Consider the following 18,987-nt stretch of genomic DNA (forward strand, 5'->3'; position numbering starts at 1 on the left):
TGATGGTGCACATCTGTAATCCCAGCAATCTGGGAGGCTGAGACAGGAAAATCACAAGATTGAGCCCAGCCTGGGTAACATAATGACTTAGTGAGATCCTGTCTCAAAATAAAAGACTGAAAATACAGCTTAGTGTGAAGGCCCTGGGCTCGACCTCTAATACCTGGGCGGCGGGGGTGGGGTGGGGGGGTGGGGGTGTTTCTTAGAAGCTTCTATAATGTGCTATTTTGGTCAACCTGAAAACTTATTGAAAAATTTATGTCCAGTCACTGCCTTTTTGAATAGGGACCATGCTGTTGAACATTGCAGCAGAGTTTTTTGTTTGTTGTTTTTACAAAATAGAAAAACGTATTTATGGGTAGTATATTACTATGATCAGAAGAAACAAAGATATGTGCTGCCGTAATACATGACATGCATTGGTTCAAGAAGAAAATACTAAAACCCTGTAAGGGAGAAGCCTGAAAAAAAAAAAAAGGGCCCCAAAATTTTAACTTTTCACCTCTACTTTACTACACTAATCAAACCAAGCAAGAGTCCTCTAAAGCCCACAAGTCTATCATTGAAATGCTACGCTGGCTTGTAACTGCAGATACTTTTGTGAGGGAAGAGATGGCAGCTTATACAAGGAAGCCACAGTAAACTTCTCTACATGCTCAAAATACAGCAAGCCCTTGACTGCTACACAGCATGATCTTAGTGGGTTTTAATTTATATATCTGTCTCTATATAAACCATGCCCTTCTTCACTGCCAACATGGTGTCTGGAAAGACATGAACTCATTACAACAAATTCTTATATGTATGTTGTAAGAGTCACTCAATGTCTATGGATTTAATAAGTCACTTCACACCACAGAAGATATTTAATAAATCCAAAAAAGAAAAAAGAAAGAAGATTATAGTGACAGAAGAACTTCTTAGTTTTCTGAAACTGAGTCCCCCAGAGGAAACTGGCCCAAAGTTCTGGAGGGTTCCCTGAAGAATCTTTGATCTGCTAATTTTTTTTCATCCTTTTAGTGTTCAATAGTTCTAGAACTCCTTGCCGTTTGCAGTTTTTAAATAGTCAAATCTCCATCTCTCCCCCAAGGTAATGGTCTGGTGCAGTTCATAAAAATGGGGGGAAGCCGTGCTAGGGAGAGGCTGTTCATTCTGGAAGGGGAAGGAAGAGAAGGACCCAGCAGGGCCAGCACCCTCTCCAGCCAACAAGCTCCTTTAGAGGCAACCTCCAGTAACATGTCAGTTCCTTACACAGGCACTGAGTTACCGAACCAGCGCTGAGAGGAAACAAAACCACGTAGTGAGAGAAAAGCATGACACAATGGCCATTCTTGTCACTTCTGACGTGACTCATCATACTTCCAGGAATCGAGAGCTGCTGGACTTGGAGTGGAATGGCTCAGACCACAGCCACTGTAGGTTACCCTTTCAATAGGCCACAGTAAGGAGTAGCAGTAAGGTAAACAGCACCAGGTAGAGGAGGGCAGGCTGGGTGGCTTGGTGGCTGTGAGATGCCTCAGTAGTAGTGAGCAGACCTACAAAGTATCTGATGAGGGTGCAGTGAAAGTAGGAGGCCTTCTACATGCGCCCAGAAATGTTGGCAGGTCCAGACCCCACAGGAACATCACACCCATCACTGGGCCCCAGCTGGAGCTTCCAGGATAGAATGCGGAGAGGATTGTCCATCAGCTATGTAGCCACCTTCACCATGACATTGCTGTTAAAGATGTAGGCTAAGAAAAATACTCAAAAGACATTGTAGATTAGCATCCCCAAGAGAAGCAGCCAGAAGACCTTGAGGCTTGGCAGGTGGATAAAGGTGATCAGAGCCCTATGGCCAAGGCATCCATGAGGAGCCAATGGCCAGTGAGATCTCAGATGAGGATGATCATAACAAAGAGAATAAGAGTAACTCAGAAGCAGTGAAATGCCTGTAACGGCCAAAGGAAATCTTGTTCTGAGGTGAGCAGGATCTGACTTATCCAGAGAAGAAGAAAAGCAAAAGCTATTGTTGCAAAAAATGCTGTACACATTGCATATAGTGAGGTTACAGCTATGTTTACTTTTTATTTGTAGACAAAATTACACTGTGTAGCCCAGGTTGTCCTTGAACTCACAATCCTCCTGCCTCAGCCTACTAAGTGCTGGCATTACAGGTTTGAGCCCCCATGCCCAGCTTGGATGTTTACTTCTTGCAACCTCATATCTTGTAATTGCCTTGCAGAAGTGAGCTCTCCAGGATTTGAGTCTCATTCCCTATCCAATGCCTACCTGCTCTGTGCTCTAGAGAAGGGGTTTTGGAAACAAGCATTGGAGATGCTTTATATCTAACCTGAGAAAAGGAAAAGGATACTATGGGCTGCCTTTGAAAAGTGAGGCAGTCCTTCAGGGACTACAATGCTCTCACTGAATAAGCATGTCAACAACCATTCCCAGACATCTGTGAATAATCTGGAATTTTGTGATTTGTGTTTTTGGAGAGTTCTACAAAGCTATGGTGGGCCACTCAACCAGAGATACTCAACTCATGGCAGAGGGAAGCCAGTGAAACTAGAACTTGAGCCAGAAACAGACTAAGAACAAAGTTTGAAAGATTAAATGAGCTAAACATGCCCACCACCACCCTGAGTGGCATGGCAAGAGTGTCCTTTCCTCATGGAGCATCCCAGTGTGCCCCAGCAGTTAGAGTGTGGGTGGCCGGCTATCCCTGAAATGTCTGGGGGATGAGCTGGACAAAGTTCAGTGAAGAACAACAAAACTCACAGCTGCTCGACTTACAGGGCAGTCCCATGACAGGGTAGAGTGAGGTGGGATAGGCCAATGTGCACAGTTGTGGCACTGCAGACAGAGTCAAACAAGCATTCTTATCCAAGATCAGTGCATCTGAAGGTCCTGCAGCCTGGAGAACAATGGATATAAAACAAACAAACAAAAACCACATTCAAGTGCCTCTTATACAAAAAGCAATAAGGATCCACTTTGCCTTGGGAAGGACTACAATATACCTCATGCCCCAAATGCTTAGCTACAAGGCCTGCTAGGGACAGAGAGGTTTCCAGAAAGCTCTCCAGAAATCAGCTGGAGAAAATGGTTAAGATAGAGGCCATGAGGAGGTCATGGCCAGAGGGGACATGAAAAGTACAGACCCCAGAACCACAGACTGGTCAGATCCAAAGGAGCAGGACAGATCCATACTTTGAGGACAGAGATTTTAAGAGGTTTCCATGTGCTATGGATCCTTCAAAGGAATCTGATTCCACAAATGGGCAAAAGTGATGAGAGTGGACTGGTAGAAATGAGGACAGTGCAGCCTCCACTTCTATCTACCCTTTTTTCTGGGAGATAAATCTATTGCCAGGGCTGGGGATTTAGCTCAGTGGCACCATGCATGCCTCAAAAGCAATCCCTGGTACCAAAAAGAAAAATATATCTATATAGAGATAGATAGATATATGTATATATATATCTATTTCTATCTATCTATATCTCCAGAGGGCCCAGTGAACCCCAGAAAGAGAATAGGGTGGCAATAGAGAGGAGAAAAGCTTCAATTCTCTCCCATCTCCAGGATGCACGGGGTGAACAATTACATAGTAAAGCGAGGCATTATGAGATACCTTTCAGAGCTCTGATTCCCTGGATAGGAGCTGAACCCTGCACCCTTGGCTTGCTAGTGTAGCCTGGTAGAGGTCTGCACATTCAAGGGGCTACAAATGCACAGCTGGGATGGAGCTGGGCTGATTTCATCATCCACACAGGGCTCCAAGGGATCAGGCTGATTTCGAACTTGCAAGGCAAAGAACAAGCAGGAAGTTCTCAACCCTTGTCCTAGCATAGCCTAAAGGTCCAGCTCCAGGCTCTTTGTAAGCAACCTCCTGCCTCTACTCCCTCCCACTCTCACCCATCAGAATGCCTTCCTCTTCCTTCCCTATGCAGCCCTTTCTCCCAGTGTGCTTGCTCCAGCCCCAAAGAGGTGCTGATTTCCTGTGCCCACTGGCAAGTTCTGGGATCTCTGTCCTTTCAGCCTTCAAGAGAGGAAGACAAGGTGGAGAGTTTTTTTCATGCCTCCAGAACACAGCAGTGGACCACATCTCCTGAGCCTTCTCCAAGAAAATTCTAGGTAAACAGGTCTCAGGGGACCAGATGGTATATGAAAAGAGCACAGCACCAGATAGACCAGGTTTTTTATCTTGTTTCTCTCTACTCCAGACCTTAAGAATCTTAGCTGATTTCTCTGACTCTCTGATTCCTTGCTATAAAATAAGGGTCCTCGCAAAGTTATGAGAATTAAACTGAAGCCATGTAAGTAAAGCATCTGGCACTTTTCCTGGTTTATTCATAGTGTCCAGTGAGAATTAATCTCTTTTCCTCCCAGCCCAGTGGAGGTTAACAATATTCATCCAACCAACATTTCTGTAAAGTGCCAATGTGCCAAGCATTCTGGAACACCAACTTCACTTAAATATTTTTTTGAAAAAAACGAATATTAAAATAAATACTGTAGAGAGGAATGCAAAGTTTGTACTAACATTAAAGAAACTATGAGCTGTTTGGTGCAGGCCCCCAACTTTTCAGGGATCCCATACAAGGAAGTTTAAAGAAAGTGACATCCAAGGGCATGGCCTCAGGTTTGCTTTACACAGATTCCCACATTTTTCTGCTGTGAGTTATGAACCAGAAGTGCCACTGTATCATGCTAGGAAATTGAGGAGGACAAACCAGAAGACACAATGACCCTAATGCTCACTATGTCACTGTCCCTAGAGCCTGATGTGCACAGTCTGTGTCCTTCTGACTTGTGAGTCATCCTGGGGTAGAACTTCCAAGAGTATCTAGTCTTCTGTTCTCAGGCAAAGGTACTCCCATTTCTAGGAAAAATTCATAAAATTTGCTTTGCATCAAATCTGCAATGTTCAGCCAGGTCAAAGTTGTTTTCCTTATTTACACCCATTCCAGCTTCCTTCCACAGTAGAAGTCACTCTTGAAGGTCAGATTCTGGGATATGAACTGGAGGTAATCCCAAACCTTTCCCTGTGATACCTGTGCCCTGTTGGTCTCAGATCTACAGGATTCTCTTAGCTCGGGTAGACTGGGGCTGAGAACCAAATCACCTGTGTTTGTTTTCTCATCAGAAAAATGCACCTCCTTTTCCAAATTAATCACCATTAATATTTGATATAAACAAAAAAAGTTAGCAGTGACTATCAAAGCTGTGTGAATATAAGCCATCTCTATTTTCATCATTTTGCTTACCTGTATTTTTTTAGTTTTCAACAATTAGTGTGTATTGCTTGTATATGAGTGATGAAAAAATGTAAGGCCTAGCATACTTCCCTTTGTTGTTTCCTGATGGTTGTACTTTCTGAATTTAACCTCAAAATTTAAAGCAGAAAGCCATGGAATGTTTTTCCATAGGACAAGAGACTAGAAATCCAATAACTTACATATTGCCCTTGATCAGGCTAAGCCAAATTCACACATTATTCAATGTACTTTACATATTGTTAACCCTATCTTCTTATGAGTCAAAATCACACACACACCAAAAAAAAAAAAAATTAGAAAAACTGTTGATGAAGTAAATTTAAAGCCATAAGGGCTGGGGATTTAGCTCTGTGGTTCTGCTGCCTGCCTCGCAAGTGCAAAGTCCCAAGTTCAATCCCCAGTACCAAAAAAAAAAAAAAATTCAAAGCCATAAACTTGAGAGGTCACATTACTCCCCTAGACAACTCAGTAATTAATGGAGGTAGCACCAGATACGAAACTGTACAGAGATCAGATACTTACTATGGTCCAGGCTGCATTCTAGGCACTGGGGATATAGCAGCAAACAAAATTAGTAAAAATTCCTGCCCTCAGGAAGCCTGCATTCTAATTGAGAAAGACAGAAAATCCTGTACAACAATGCAATCCTTAGTGTACTTTGTTTGTTGAGACAGGGTCTCACTATGTAGTTCAGGCTGGACTTGAACTCACTACGTAGTCCATGGCTATCCTCCTTCCTCAGCTTCCTGAGTGCTGAGATTCCAGGTGTGCGCCACCATGCCTGGCTTCCTTAATGCAGTATTAATACTTTTTTGCTGCTTTGCTTGTATTTCTGCCATTTTTCTTAGACTTTCTACCAACCCAGTTAAGCTTGTGGGCAGATCTATGATTTCTTGCTAGGCCTCTTCCAGGAGTAGGACAGATAGGATGCCAGTTCCTGTAGAATCAAAGTAACCAGAGGATTGGCAACCTACCTTCAGTGGTTCTCCTAAGCACTTTGCTCATATGAAATGGTTCAGATGTTTCCAGAAGTGAAATGTCCCTAGGCATGAATGAAGTACACTACCGAGCCAGAAGACTAAGAGACCAAGAGTTGCCTCAGTGAGTTAGCGGCGGAAGTAGAAACAGGAATGGGACTGACTTAGAGAGAAACAGATTTCGCCCCATATGAGGGAAAACATTTCAACAGACAGCTGCCCCGCAGTGGAATAGGCTGAGAAAGGGGCAGTTGCAAGACTCTAAAGAGGGTGGGGCACCAGCTGTGTGACCTAAGGCTAGTCCTGTAACCTCTCTGAATCCCAGTTCCCTTGCCTGTAATTATAATGGTAGCTAGTTCATAGGATTGTGGTGAAGATTAAATGGGAGAAATCATGCAAAGTTCTAGGGCACTGTGTGACTCACAGTAACTTATACATTGTAGGGCTGTATAGATTTGGTAAGGTTTTGTTTTTATAGTGGAATTTTATTTTCATATGTGTCAAAACAATATTATATATAGTCATATTTGGTAAAATAATTAAAATCTGCAGTTGCAATCTAATATCACAGAAATCAGTGGCTAAGGAAGGGACAGATTCTACAGTTCCTTGCAAAGATCCCTCTGGATGATGTTACCATAGTTCTGATAGGACAGTGGCCAAACTCTGATATGTGACCCCTGGCTGATTTGGGCCTCCCCAAAGAGGTGCCAGGGTACTGGCCAGAGGCAAGGATCAGTGTTCCATGTACACTGCGATCAGGGACTGCCCCAAAGCAGGAGTACTCCCATCCCACCAACACTCATACATAATCCAAAGAAGGGCTGATTTAGGGCAATCTGGGCTTCCAGACAGGAAGAACTCAGAGAGACCTATGCTCATTCTCACAAGGTTCCCAGGCTACAGCAATAGAGCCAGCCCCGCCCCAGGCTCAGGGATCCAGATAGCACCCTGTCAGACAAGACTGGAGGTATAGGTAGGCTGGACTGTAGACCCAGTCCAGTGCATACTGTATGACAGTTAGTCTTGATTAGTTTGAAAAATGCCTAGAGGATTGGTAAAGCACACTTCTAGGTGTGTCAAGGTGGGTCACGGAGGCCTGACCTTGGGGGCTATATCTATCCCTGGCCCCTTTCTCTCTGGTGCTGTTTCCCTGTGCACTGCTTCCTGGCTGCCATGAAGTAAGCTTCTTTGTTCCACCATGGTGTTCCTGCCTTGGAGCCAGCCAACCATGGACTGAAACCTCTGAAACTGTGAGCCACAGTAAACCTCTCCTCCTTTAAACTGCAGTGCGAAGTATTTTGTCCTAACACACAAACCCACAATGATGCTCTGGTTCCAGGGGAGGAAGCATACCCAAGTGGGTTTCCTCTTTCACTCCAGTAAGAACACTGAGGGGCAGCTCCAAATCCCTGGTAACCTGCTTTCCAGCTTCCCTAGGGCCCTAGCTATTGGTTAGCTGTTCAAGGGCTGAAGAACAAGCAGCCAATCTGCTTATGTGTGCCCTTAGCCCTGCCATGCTCATACTGCCTTAGGGTCAGTGAGCAGCTTTCAACTGTGGAGCCAGTGTCTGGCACAGTTTCTTCCCATCACTACCTCACTCTGTCCACATTTTCAGACATGCCTAGACCTGTCTAAACTCTCAGCATGTACAGAGCTCAGCCCAAGCTCTTCCCAATTCCTTCCCCTCCAAAAAAACAGTATCTTTTGTAGGTATGCACTTTTCCGTGAACTTTTATATCTTCTGTGTATTAATAAGAGTTTTTAGTTGTAAATAAAAACAACTTGTTTTGCCTGCCATGTACAGCAAAGGAATTTATTTATTTATTTATTTATTTATTTATTTTTTGGTACTGGGGATCAAACTCCGGTCCCTGTGCTTGCGAGGCAGGCGGCGTAACCACTGAGCTAAATCCCTGGCCCTAATTTATTTAAATGATAATGAGTAGCTCACAGAATATCCAAGAAGGCAGGAGAATCAGGCTTGGAAGGATACAATCAGGAACAATGCCTCAAACACCAACTAAGTACTGTTCTCAGAAAACACTGTGACCAATGAGGCTGGCATACTGCCCCTACTGCCTACACTATCCACACTCGCAAGCTGGATCCTATCCATGAAACTACTGTTATAAATAACTGAAACTATACCTACCCATCATATCACTAGAAGGGTTGCTAAAGCCAGGAATAGTGGCACATGCCTGTAGTCTTGGCTACTTAAGAGCCTGAAATTGGAGGATCACTTAAGCCCAGAAGTTCCAGCTGGGCAACACACTGGAAAAAAATAAGTTGCTAAGCAGGTCTCTCTTTTTTGCTATCATTCACTTCTGATTCAAAATTGAAGGAGGTTGGCTGCCAGGGATTTAGCTTAGCAGCGCCCACCGGCCTTGCAAGCGCAAGGTCCTGAGTTTGAGCCTGGGATGGGGTGAGGATTTGAAGGAGATTGATGGTGACTCCTTCCTGGAGGAGCCTGAACCTCAAGGCTGTGCCCATGCCCTAGCTGGAAAGGAAGATGACGTCACTCCATGAGACATGGAATTCCTTAAGCACAGGCAGGAGGCTCAGATACCAGGCAACCCCAAACAGTGACAAATGTCTACCACTGCATCTCCTTCCATCATCACACCACACATCTTGTCAAGATGACTCTTATTAATCCCGTCACAGACAGGAGAAGTTGACCAAGGCCACTTCTCTACCAACAGGCTGAAATAACAGGAAAAAAAGCAAAGTCATGCAGTTAGGTTTAAAAAGATCAACAGCAGAACTAGATTTGGCTGAGGATCACACAAAGATCTTAGAATCTCAGCTGACGATAAACTTCACATTAGCAAGCTGAAAAGGCTGCTGACTTATATGTGGGACAATGTCCTGGCCTCTGGGCCTGCCAGACTTCTCCTGGGGTTGAAAATTCTAGTCTGGCTACATATTAGTAGAGATAGAAGGTCAAGGTGGAGTGGTTCCATAGCATCTGGTGTGTGGGCCTTGCTGCTTCAGAGGGTGGAACTGGAACCACATAAAAGCTGCAGGACACAGATTCCAGCCCAACACCTGCAGGGCACTGCAAAAACTGGACATTCTGTCCCATGAAGTGATGAGGTTCCCATCTCCACAGGCACACAGCAGAGACTAGAAAGCCATCTATCAGAAGGTGTAATTGAACTAGGTATGAATGCAGTCCCTTCCAACTCTAAGATGTTATGTTAAGTCTTTACTGTATGTTAAACATTGGGCATGATCTACAAGTTACAACACTAAAAGCCCAGAAATCACTTAGGGAACTACTAAACTAACCAGTGACCAAAAGAAAGGAAAGAAAAGGAGAAGAGAAAAAGAAAGAAAAGAAATGATATGCACCCTTCCTAGTCATCAATAATATGCACAATTAAAAGGAGGGACCATTGTATCCTCTTCATTAGCAATAATTGAAAGTAATGTCCAATTTTAGGGAGGTTGTAACAAAGTTGGATCGTTCATGGTGCCTAGATAAAATGACTAGCAATCCTTTGAAGACAGTGTGGCAGATGGTACCAAAAAAACAAAACCGTGTTTAATCCTTCAACCCCCTAACTGTATGCTTGGGTGTTTACCTTAAAGAATGATTTGTAAAAGGCAATTGCTATAAACGTGAAGATATTCACTGCATAATTATTAATACTAGCCAAATCTTACATAATATGGTAGAATATTAGGTCATTGTTACAAATTGTGTTTATAAAAAACCACTGCTCCTCAAGGACTAGTCTTGCATCTTGTTCACCACTGCATCCCCATCATGGTCCACAACACCAAAGTCTCATTGAGTATTTTTTGAATGAATGAGTGCATGAGTAACTGAACAAATGAAGTCAAGAGGGAGAAATGTCACATTTTTTAAAAACCCAGAACTAATGATTAAATCTAAGCTATGATTTCCAGTATATGAAAGACTATCTATACATGTGTCCTAGATGTAGACTGTATCATAGAAAAAATTAAAAATAGCTACTAGGGTCATATATTGGGATGATGTGCTATTATTCTTGTTCATTCTATGTGTTTTATTGAATACCTGTTATGTACAAAGAGTTGTTTTATGTACTATACTATAGAAACAGCAGTGAACAAAATAAACAAAGTCTCTACCCTAGTGGAGTTTATTCTAATAAATCCCTGGAAACGTGAAAGTGGGGAAGAGACAGACATTAAAAAATAAGTAAAAGAATGTGTAAGTCAGATGGTGATAAGTGCTATTGAAAAAATAAAACAGGGAAGAGGGATACAGAGTGGCATGAAAAGTAAAGGCACTGTCATATAAGGAATGGCCATGAGTAAATCTAGAGAAATAGCAGAGAGAACAGCAAGTGCAAAAGTCCTGAGGCCAGAGTGTGTTTGATGCAGTCAAAGAACTACATAAAGTTTGACTGCTGCAGCAGAAGAGGCCCAGGAGATGAATCAGAGAGGCAGTGGAAGTCAGAGTACACATATGGCTCTGAAGGTTATCATGGGGAGTTCCAGATGTGTTCTCAAGAACACAGAGAGGCCACTAAAGGAGTTTGAATAGAGGCATAACATGATCTGACTTGGGTTTTAAAAGAATCATTCCCCCTTATAAGAATATTTTATGAAAGCTTAAGATGATAGAAGAATTTTAAACAATGGACAGATCATCAAAACACTCATAAATTGATTCAAAAATATTTTCTGAGCACCCTGTTTCAAGGGGCTCGAACTGCAGGCCTATTTTAAGATTACCAAGACATATCATATATTCAGAAATATTTTGAAATAACAGTCCTTTTGTAAAAAAGACATACTGGTCAAACCAATTAACTGATTTTGTCCTTTTTGCTTTAGGTATCATGGTGATCTTTTTCTCAATTAACTTTGAGATGCATGTTTAATATTCTATACTAAGTTTCATAATTGCGAACTGAGCTGCTGTTTGGCAAGCCCACACATTAGCTGCTTATTTGACTTGTCTTAAATATCCTACGTACAACACATTTGTAGCATCACTCACATCTAACATTACTGATAGGAGACCCTCGTGGGAAGTCTGAAGGTGCTGGCAAGATTATTTGAAAAACTAATAAAATCCTTGTAATCCCTTTCAAGGATGCAGAAAGGAAAATGGCTGCATTTCAAATTCATGGCATTTCAAAGGCTTGAATGCAGCCCTAAGCTCTACATTTGGAAAAAAAAATCAACACAAGTTCCCTAATTTATGTTCCAAACTGAGAAAACAAACTCATTGCTAAGAAATGAAATTTGCAAAAAAAAAAACCCTCAAATTTATTTCTTAAATACATTTTTTAGTTGACATGTACATATTTAAAACTACAAACTATGCCAAAATATAAATTACAGGAATCACTACCATTAAACTTGATGGATGCAATGTCACCATGAAACCTGGGGTGGCCTTTTGGTTCGGTTTTATTCCTAGACATTCCATCTTTTGAGTATGTATGAAACTGATCACATGCAGATGATACTGACACGATAGCTCTGTGAAAATGTTTGAGAAAGTTCATTGCTTCTGTTTCTCCTCACCACACAGGCCTTAGGTAAGAGGGCTTTCTCTCAGTGTCCCAATGTCTTGATTTCTTTAGACACTCCTATCAGACAGAGGGTTCTGTACCCATTCTCCCTCCTTGCCATCATCTAGCTCCCTACACTCATTGTGGAGTCTGGCACAGAAATACTGGTGTTCTCTCCTTTAAAGCAATCATCTTTGCAGCATACTTGTTAATAACTCACTCAATCCGCTTGCCTTTCAATCCCATCACCTGCTGTCCACTCCAGCTACTCTGACCTTTCCCCTGCCCAGAGCTCCTCCACCTCTGACCAGCATTGCTTGTCCACTCACACCCACCAAATCTGTCCTCTCACTGGCTTCAGCTTCCTCTCAGTGGACCACCACTTCCAATGCTTACAAGCATTTCCAGATTCCTTGCTTCCTTTTCTCCCTTGTGCAGCAAAGTTCAGCCCTGGATCAGACTCACAAATGGACTTCTCCGTGCCTATCTCAGAGCTGACTGGATCCTGGAGGAACCTCATATCCCACACAGATTAGGGCCCCACAAGCTTATGGTCCCCAACCTCCACAAGCACTAACTACTGCCCTACAGCCTCTGTGGGTCACTATTAGCTATCTCAAAAGAGAACGCCACCGTCCATCCATCTAGTTATTCAAGGCAAAAAGCTCAACTCCATCTTTGACTTGCTATTCTTTCCATGACCACAGCACATCGCCTACAAAGCCCTCTAAAAATCCATCTCCTTAACATAGCTCAGATCCTCTACCTACTTTTCCACACACTGTGCTGGATCTCAATCCATATCCCAATCTCATCTGCTGGCCATTCTTACATAACCGCTAGACCGTTTCGAAATGCACATCTCCTTAACAACTTTTATTATACTTAGAATCAAGTTATATCCTCAGTCTAGTATAACAGGTTCTTTAGGTCCCAGCCTGATCAATTGCTCCAATCTTTCAGTGTCTAAGATTCAGCATTCTACTTAATCCGCGCCCCCAACTTTCTTAATTAAAAGACCTATGGAACTTTGCTGAGACCTTTGTTCCTCTCTAACAAGATGCTGCCACAGTGTCCCCCAAAATTATCTGCAACTCTAGCTTCCAACCATCTAGAATTCCATTCCATTAGGGTTCTCTGCCCTAAAACTACCCCTAAAAATGACAAAACAAATATATTGAGCGTTTTCTTGTGAGTCAGATACTTTATCTCATCTAATCCTCACAACTCTAAGGTATGCATCATTTCCATTTCTCAAATGAGAAAACTGAGACTCAGAAGGATTAAAGATTAAATAACCTCACCAGTTAAACAAGCACTAAGAGCCGGGGATTTAGCTCAGTGGTTTTGCCGCCTGCTATGCTAAGCGCAAGGAACCGAGTTCAATCCCCAGTACAAAATAAATAAATAAATAAACAAGCGCTAAGAGATGGAATGGGAAGTCAAAACTAGATTGCCCAGAACATCACATTCTGCTGTCTATTCATAGTCAAATCAGTATCTGATTATCCAAGATGAAAACAATGGAAAAAAAACATTTTTTAAGGCTTATTATTTATGAAGCACCTTGCATAGAGAACCTCATTTATTCCTTACAATGTTCTCAGATAAGCAAACTGCAGACCCAAGAAGGTAGTTTGTGCAAGGTCACACAGCTAGTAAGTGGGTTTGAATTTCTCCACTTCCATCCATATTAGCTCCTCTCAAACACCAATCAACAGCATTTTACAACTGAAGAAACAGGTCTAGCTCAGGGTCACACATCTGATCAGAGGCAAAATTGGGATTAGAACCCAGGCTTCCTGACACTAGTTGACCTGGGCAGATGCTATTTTTAGTCTCTGTGTGCTGAAAGAATCAGATCTTGATGGTTTCCTATTTATAGCAATTTCCTAAAAACTACAATTACTTTCCCTGCGTGCATACATACATGTGAGTGTTGTGGTGTGGTCCTGGGGGTTGAAGCCCGGGCTTCATGGATGCTAGACAAGTGTACTACACTAAGCCATATCCCCACCCTAGCACTAGTTCTGTAGGACTAAACTGACCTCTAATGGGTTTCTTCTCTGGCTCTAAGTGAATTTCTTTGGTAGCCTTCTGCTGATTTGCTGATTCCCTGCTGATGTCCATGTTATAGTAGTCTTCCCACTACCCACTTCTCCAACAGCCTCTGCTCCTCTGCTCCCACTGCATCCACAGAATTGGATACTAAGCTTCAGCACACATCCCATTTCCCGTCTCCTTACAGTTTTCTCATCTTCAGTAATGAAACCCCATCTGTTCACCCACATCCAACTGCCTTCCTTTGTGGTTTCACCAGGATCAAAGCCCTCTTTCATGCTTCTTAGAAGTCCTATTAGTTATTTTCTAAGTGCCATCCATTTTACTCATTCTCCCATCCTTGCCTTGCCTCCCTGGCTGTCAACAATTCAAGAATGATAATGTTGCTTGCTCTAAGGCTCTGTCTCTTTAGTTTGATTTAGGTTCAGGGTAAGTCTCCCTAGTTTCTTTCTTTTGGGCCAGGAATTAATTAATCTCATATAACATACATATACATTCTTCCATATGTATTCTTCCCAGAATGCCTCAGTTGTCATATACCCAAAACTTCTGGAGGGGTTGACAAATGAAACATGTGGGATTAATTAGGCCATCTAGACAACACCAGAACTTTTAGCGGGTAAAGATTCAGGAAAAATGCTACTTATCAAGGTGAGACATCACTACTGGGTCCCTGTGATGCTGAGCAGAGCACTGAAAGAAGGGCACAGACCTCACGCTGTGTCCTTCACAAGTGACAGGTGCTTAAGATCTCCCCAGAAAAGGAGCAGGAGGTAGGAATTTAGGGACAGAAAGGTGTAGGAGCAACAGCTAGATATAAAAGAATGTGAAGAACTGCTGATATTTAGGGGAGAACTGATAGGAATAATAGGCATGAATGCCTATGAATCCCTAGCATGTAAAGATTGGAAGAACTCTCAGAACGATCAAGCAAAATCCCAACCCACTGTGCGAGAATGACATAAACATTTATTCAGGAGGTGGCATTCTTCTAGGTGAACATCTCTAACAGTGGGAAATGACCGACATGTTGATCTTAATCGAATGAGGAAGATCTGTATGTAAAAAATCAAGTCAAATAGGGAAAGTAGAGGGTGTTGCTCAAATACAAGGTGGGGCACCTAACACAAGAGCAGGGCATTTGGAAGTCTTTACAAAGCAGGCAGCATCTAGGCTGAGCTTTGAAGAGTGTTGTATTAGCTGAGGGCAAAGTGGAAGGCCCCATAGGAGTGAGAGAAAACGAGTGCTTCAGGCTTCTCAGTTTCCCAAGAAATTCAGTGTTGCGAGAAGCTGGAGTCCAGATCTTGAAGTACCTTTCCAACCACTCTGAGGAATTTGGGCTTGATTCGGGAGGTTTTGGAAAGCCTGTGAAGGGTTTTAAGGAGTAGCGCCCTCTATCGGGCTGCAATGGGGGAGATGCTGCGACAGTCGGGCGGTAAGGAGACAAGATGGGAAGGCCTTGGTGGCCCTAGAGGTGTGACCAAAAGTAAAGCGCCCCTTTTTGACAAGATCGAGACAAAAACATAAAGTTCAGAACGCAGTGCGAAGATCTCCTCTGTCCTTCTGCACTTTTGCTGGGCAGGAACCAAAGCAGGTCGCCCTCGGCTGGCCCCATGACCGCCAGCTGTGAGTAGGGGAATGTTCCCTAACCCCCTTTCCCAGTTAGGAAAACTGAGGCCCAGAGTCCTGAGGTACAAATGGAGGGGGAAAAGGAATTAAAAGGCCTCTCCAGAGTCTGTTCGAAGCCACGCATGATCCTTTGAGGGTCATGCGGCCTGAATCACTCCTTCGCCAGCCACCCCCCAAGTGCCGTCTTTGCTGGGGAAACAGTCCTTCCGCCCTGCTCCGCGCCTCCGTCTCTTCAATGCACTCTGGGAAATGTAGTCCATCTCTGCTCGCCTGCCCGCTGTATGAGTCAACATAGAGTCCTGACGGGAATACAAGTCCCAGAAGGCTGTGCGGAAACTCCAGCGGTCCCTGGGAAATGTTGTCTTTACAGAGGGACCCAGGAATCCGCAGGCGGGGCCAAAGAGACAGGGGATAGTGCCCCCCCCAATGGGCAGCCTTATGGGCGGGGCCCGGGTCGCCATTGGCTACGGTGGCGCGGGGGAGGCGGGGTCAGCGGAATGAGGCGCGGAGCTGTTCGCCGCTCCAGGTGCTGAGTCCGAGGAAGGCTCCGGACGCTAGACTCGCGGACGCTGCCGCCGCAGCCGCCGCGAAAGCCGCCGCCGGAAAGCCGCGGCTGTGAGGAGCCGGGGCTGTGAGGAGCCGGGAGGCGCCGGTGGGCCGCCAGGCGCTGACTGCCCTCCTGCCCGCCGTCTGAGGTTGGTGCTGCAGATTCGCTTTTGTTTTACTGGGTTGAACTGAGGCGTGAGGGGGCCTGGGGAGTTGATGGGACGTGGAACCCCTCTCTCAAGACCATCTGTCCCGGAGAGCTGCTGACTGACCCCGGGCCTCCCCATGGCTGGGCGCCTAAGGTCCGAGCACCTTGGGTTAGTTTTTGTTTCATGGTGGAGGGGCTTCTTGAGTGTGAGGGGCGAGGCTGGGGGACCCTCCCCCCATCTCTCCGGGAAAAGCGTGGAAAGCTCGAGCCTCCTTCCCCCTGTTCCTGAAGTCGAGGCTGCTTGGATTATTGAGGGAGAAGTGTTCTGGGTGAGAGATTCGGAGGCAGGAGGACCCTTCCCCGCAACACCCCAGTTGTTCGAGGGCACAAAGAGGTATGGTTATGATGGATGAGATGGCAGGACTCCTCCCTCCTCTCAGATCCTGCTGAGGTTCGAATTAGAAGGGAGACCTTTCCCCATGCTCTCCCTCTGCAGCCTAGGGTTTTTGAAGAGGGAGGTTGAGGACATCCATAGACCAAAGGCTCATCCCCATATCACTTGTGTATAAGGCTTTTGTGGGGAGAGAGTCTGAAGGAGGGCTGAGGTGAGAGAGGGAAAGGTCGGGAGACCTCTCCCCACCTTGCTGTGAGTCGTCCATAAAGAAAAGCACTGACGGACGTTCTGGGTCCTTGATGCTCCGGCCATCGACTAAGGTCGGAGTGGCTTGGGTATAAGAGCTGGGCATCGGAGAGAAAGGATCTAAGGGACTCCTCCCCACTCGCGTCTTATCTCTTAAGGGCTCTCCACCTGCATCTAGATGTGGGGATATAAGAGTCGAAACGACCCTCCCTGCCCCGCCACGCCCCAGGGACCAGAGCTTCTGTACCGCGGCGAGGTGCCAGCACCAGAATGGCACGTGCGGGGCAGGACAGGGCTGTCCCCTCTCAACAACCACCCAGGAGCTCCAGGCCCGGGTCCCCCGTGCACGGGATCTTCGAGGGCTGCTCTGTTTAGTACGGGGTGCGCCCCAGATCCGGCCGCGGGGAACTGTGTCCTGGGCGCGCAGCGGTTGCTCCAGGGTGCCCAGCTCTCGTGCTCTGCTCCGGCATCTGCGGGAGGACAAAGCGGCGGTCGCCGCACTGGAGGGCGTGCACGGCGGGCTGGGCGAGGGGCGCGGCTGAGGGAGGGGGGCTTCGGGCGCGGCGCGGATGGCTTCCGCGGAAACGTGCCAGGAGCCAGGCGAGAGACAAAGCGCGCTCTCTTCTCGCGGGCCCGAGAAAGCCGGCATGGAAAATCCCGGGGGAGGCGATGGCTGAGCTGGGCAGAGCACTATGTCCGCTACCCCCTTCTCTTTTCCCACACACCTCCCCACACCCGATTGCCAGCCGCGACCCTGAATCCTGTGTGCACGATGGTGGCCAGGCCTAGGACTTTGACCAGGAAGACAGGGGCAGGCAGGGGCTCTACGTTGAGGAGTGGGGGTTAGTGGAGGGAACATGAGTGTTTCAGGGTCTGGAGGGGGGCATTCTGACTAGATCTCTATATGTACCATCAGTCATATTAGGTTAGATTTGGTTCTGGAACTGGGATGCATTTTTTTTTTTTTTTTTGGTACGGAACTCGGGTTAAGGTTTGGTATCGAACTCGGGTTCCTGTGCTTGCGAGACAGGCGGTGGAACCACTGAGCTAAATCCCTGGCCCTTGGGATGCATTTAAATCTGTGTGTGTGTGTGCATGCTTGTATGTGTGTGTGCAGTGTGTGTGTGTTTGCATTGATGATGATGTGGTCAAAGTGTAAATGTGTGTGACTAAGTAAAGGTGCCAGTGTGTGCTCCAGTGTTTGTGTGTATGTCATGGTGAGCTGTGTGTGTATGGAGGGTGGGGGAGCCACTTACTTGATTGTTGAGGGCAGCAGGATAGTCACTCTTTTAACTCTTAAGCCACAGTAATAACCTAGGGTCTGAGAGGATGCCTTCAGGGTGAGGGTATCTTCAGGCTGCCTTGGACCTAACTTGCATGCCTGCAATAAGTGAGACTTCACAAAGATGTGGAGACCTCCTTAGTCTTGTGGAACTTCAAGTCTGACCCTTATATCCTTACCAGTGTCCTGCCCTTCCTATCCCTCATCCTTCTGTAATGGGCTGCCCTGAGGACCAGAATTCTGCCCCACCACTGCCACACACTGCCAAGGTTTTAGGAACTCATAAGAGTCCCTCATAGTGTGTGTGCAAGATTGTGTGGCAAGGCAACTTTTGTCACGTTGGCCTCCATGTCTGGGAGTGCCACAGGACTGGGGTTGCTGGCAAGTCATAGGTGGCATCTCAGAAATACCATTTACATGCACAGAGCGAACTGCAGGGTGACGGCGATTCCATTAAAAGGTAATACCTCTAGAAGATGGGCACAGCTCTGTCAGACCTGCCCACCCCACCAATTGACTCCAATTTCACAGCACTTTTATGGCAAAGGTACTGCATGGTCTTGAGAAATCTTGCAATAGAATGAGGGGTTAGACTGTGGCCAGTGAAAGAGCAGGTACCCAGTAATGGAGCCACCAGCCAGCCAGCCTAGCCTGTCTGATCCAGTCCCTAGTGTCTATAACCAGTGTCCACAGCGACCTCTGCTGGGAAGAAGTCAAATCAAAGCACAATTTGACAACCAACACTGCCTTGGGGGTAGAGGCTTAGAGTGGATGTGGGCATTGTTAGGTAAACCCACAAATTTTTCTATTTGGGGCCTGTGTATCTATCTTGGGTGTCCTGAGTTGATGTTACTCTCTGTGGTTACTTCAAGTGAATTCAAGCATGAACTGCTGATGTCCTCAGCCCTATGAAA

At 45.4% G+C, this 18,987-nt stretch overlaps 1 protein-coding gene and 1 pseudogene across 3 annotated transcripts in view; one reads left to right on the top strand and one right to left on the bottom strand.

The window, feature by feature from the left end:
- Positions 1 to 1,353: 1,353 nt before the first annotated feature.
- Positions 1,354 to 16,897, bottom strand: LOC110348725 (signal peptide peptidase-like 3 pseudogene; annotated as a pseudogene).
- Positions 15,957 to 18,987, top strand: part of Smpd3 (sphingomyelin phosphodiesterase 3) — a 90,763-nt gene continuing 87,732 nt past the window's right edge. For 2 of the 3 annotated variants that reach the window (XM_087214523.1, XM_004842970.3), the window contains exon 1: positions 15,966 to 16,152. The gene's annotated coding sequence lies outside the window, so the exon portion shown is untranslated. Of the gene's footprint in view, positions 16,153 to 18,987 lie in introns of all 3 variants that reach the window. The other variant, XM_004842968.3, reaches the window with a different exon arrangement.

Source organism: Heterocephalus glaber, unplaced genomic scaffold (assembly GCF_053883595.1).
Source record: "Heterocephalus glaber isolate CG9 unplaced genomic scaffold, H.glaber_assembly_v1.0 deba00000071, whole genome shotgun sequence".
In the NCBI taxonomy this organism is placed as follows: Eukaryota; Metazoa; Chordata; class Mammalia; order Rodentia; family Bathyergidae; genus Heterocephalus; species Heterocephalus glaber.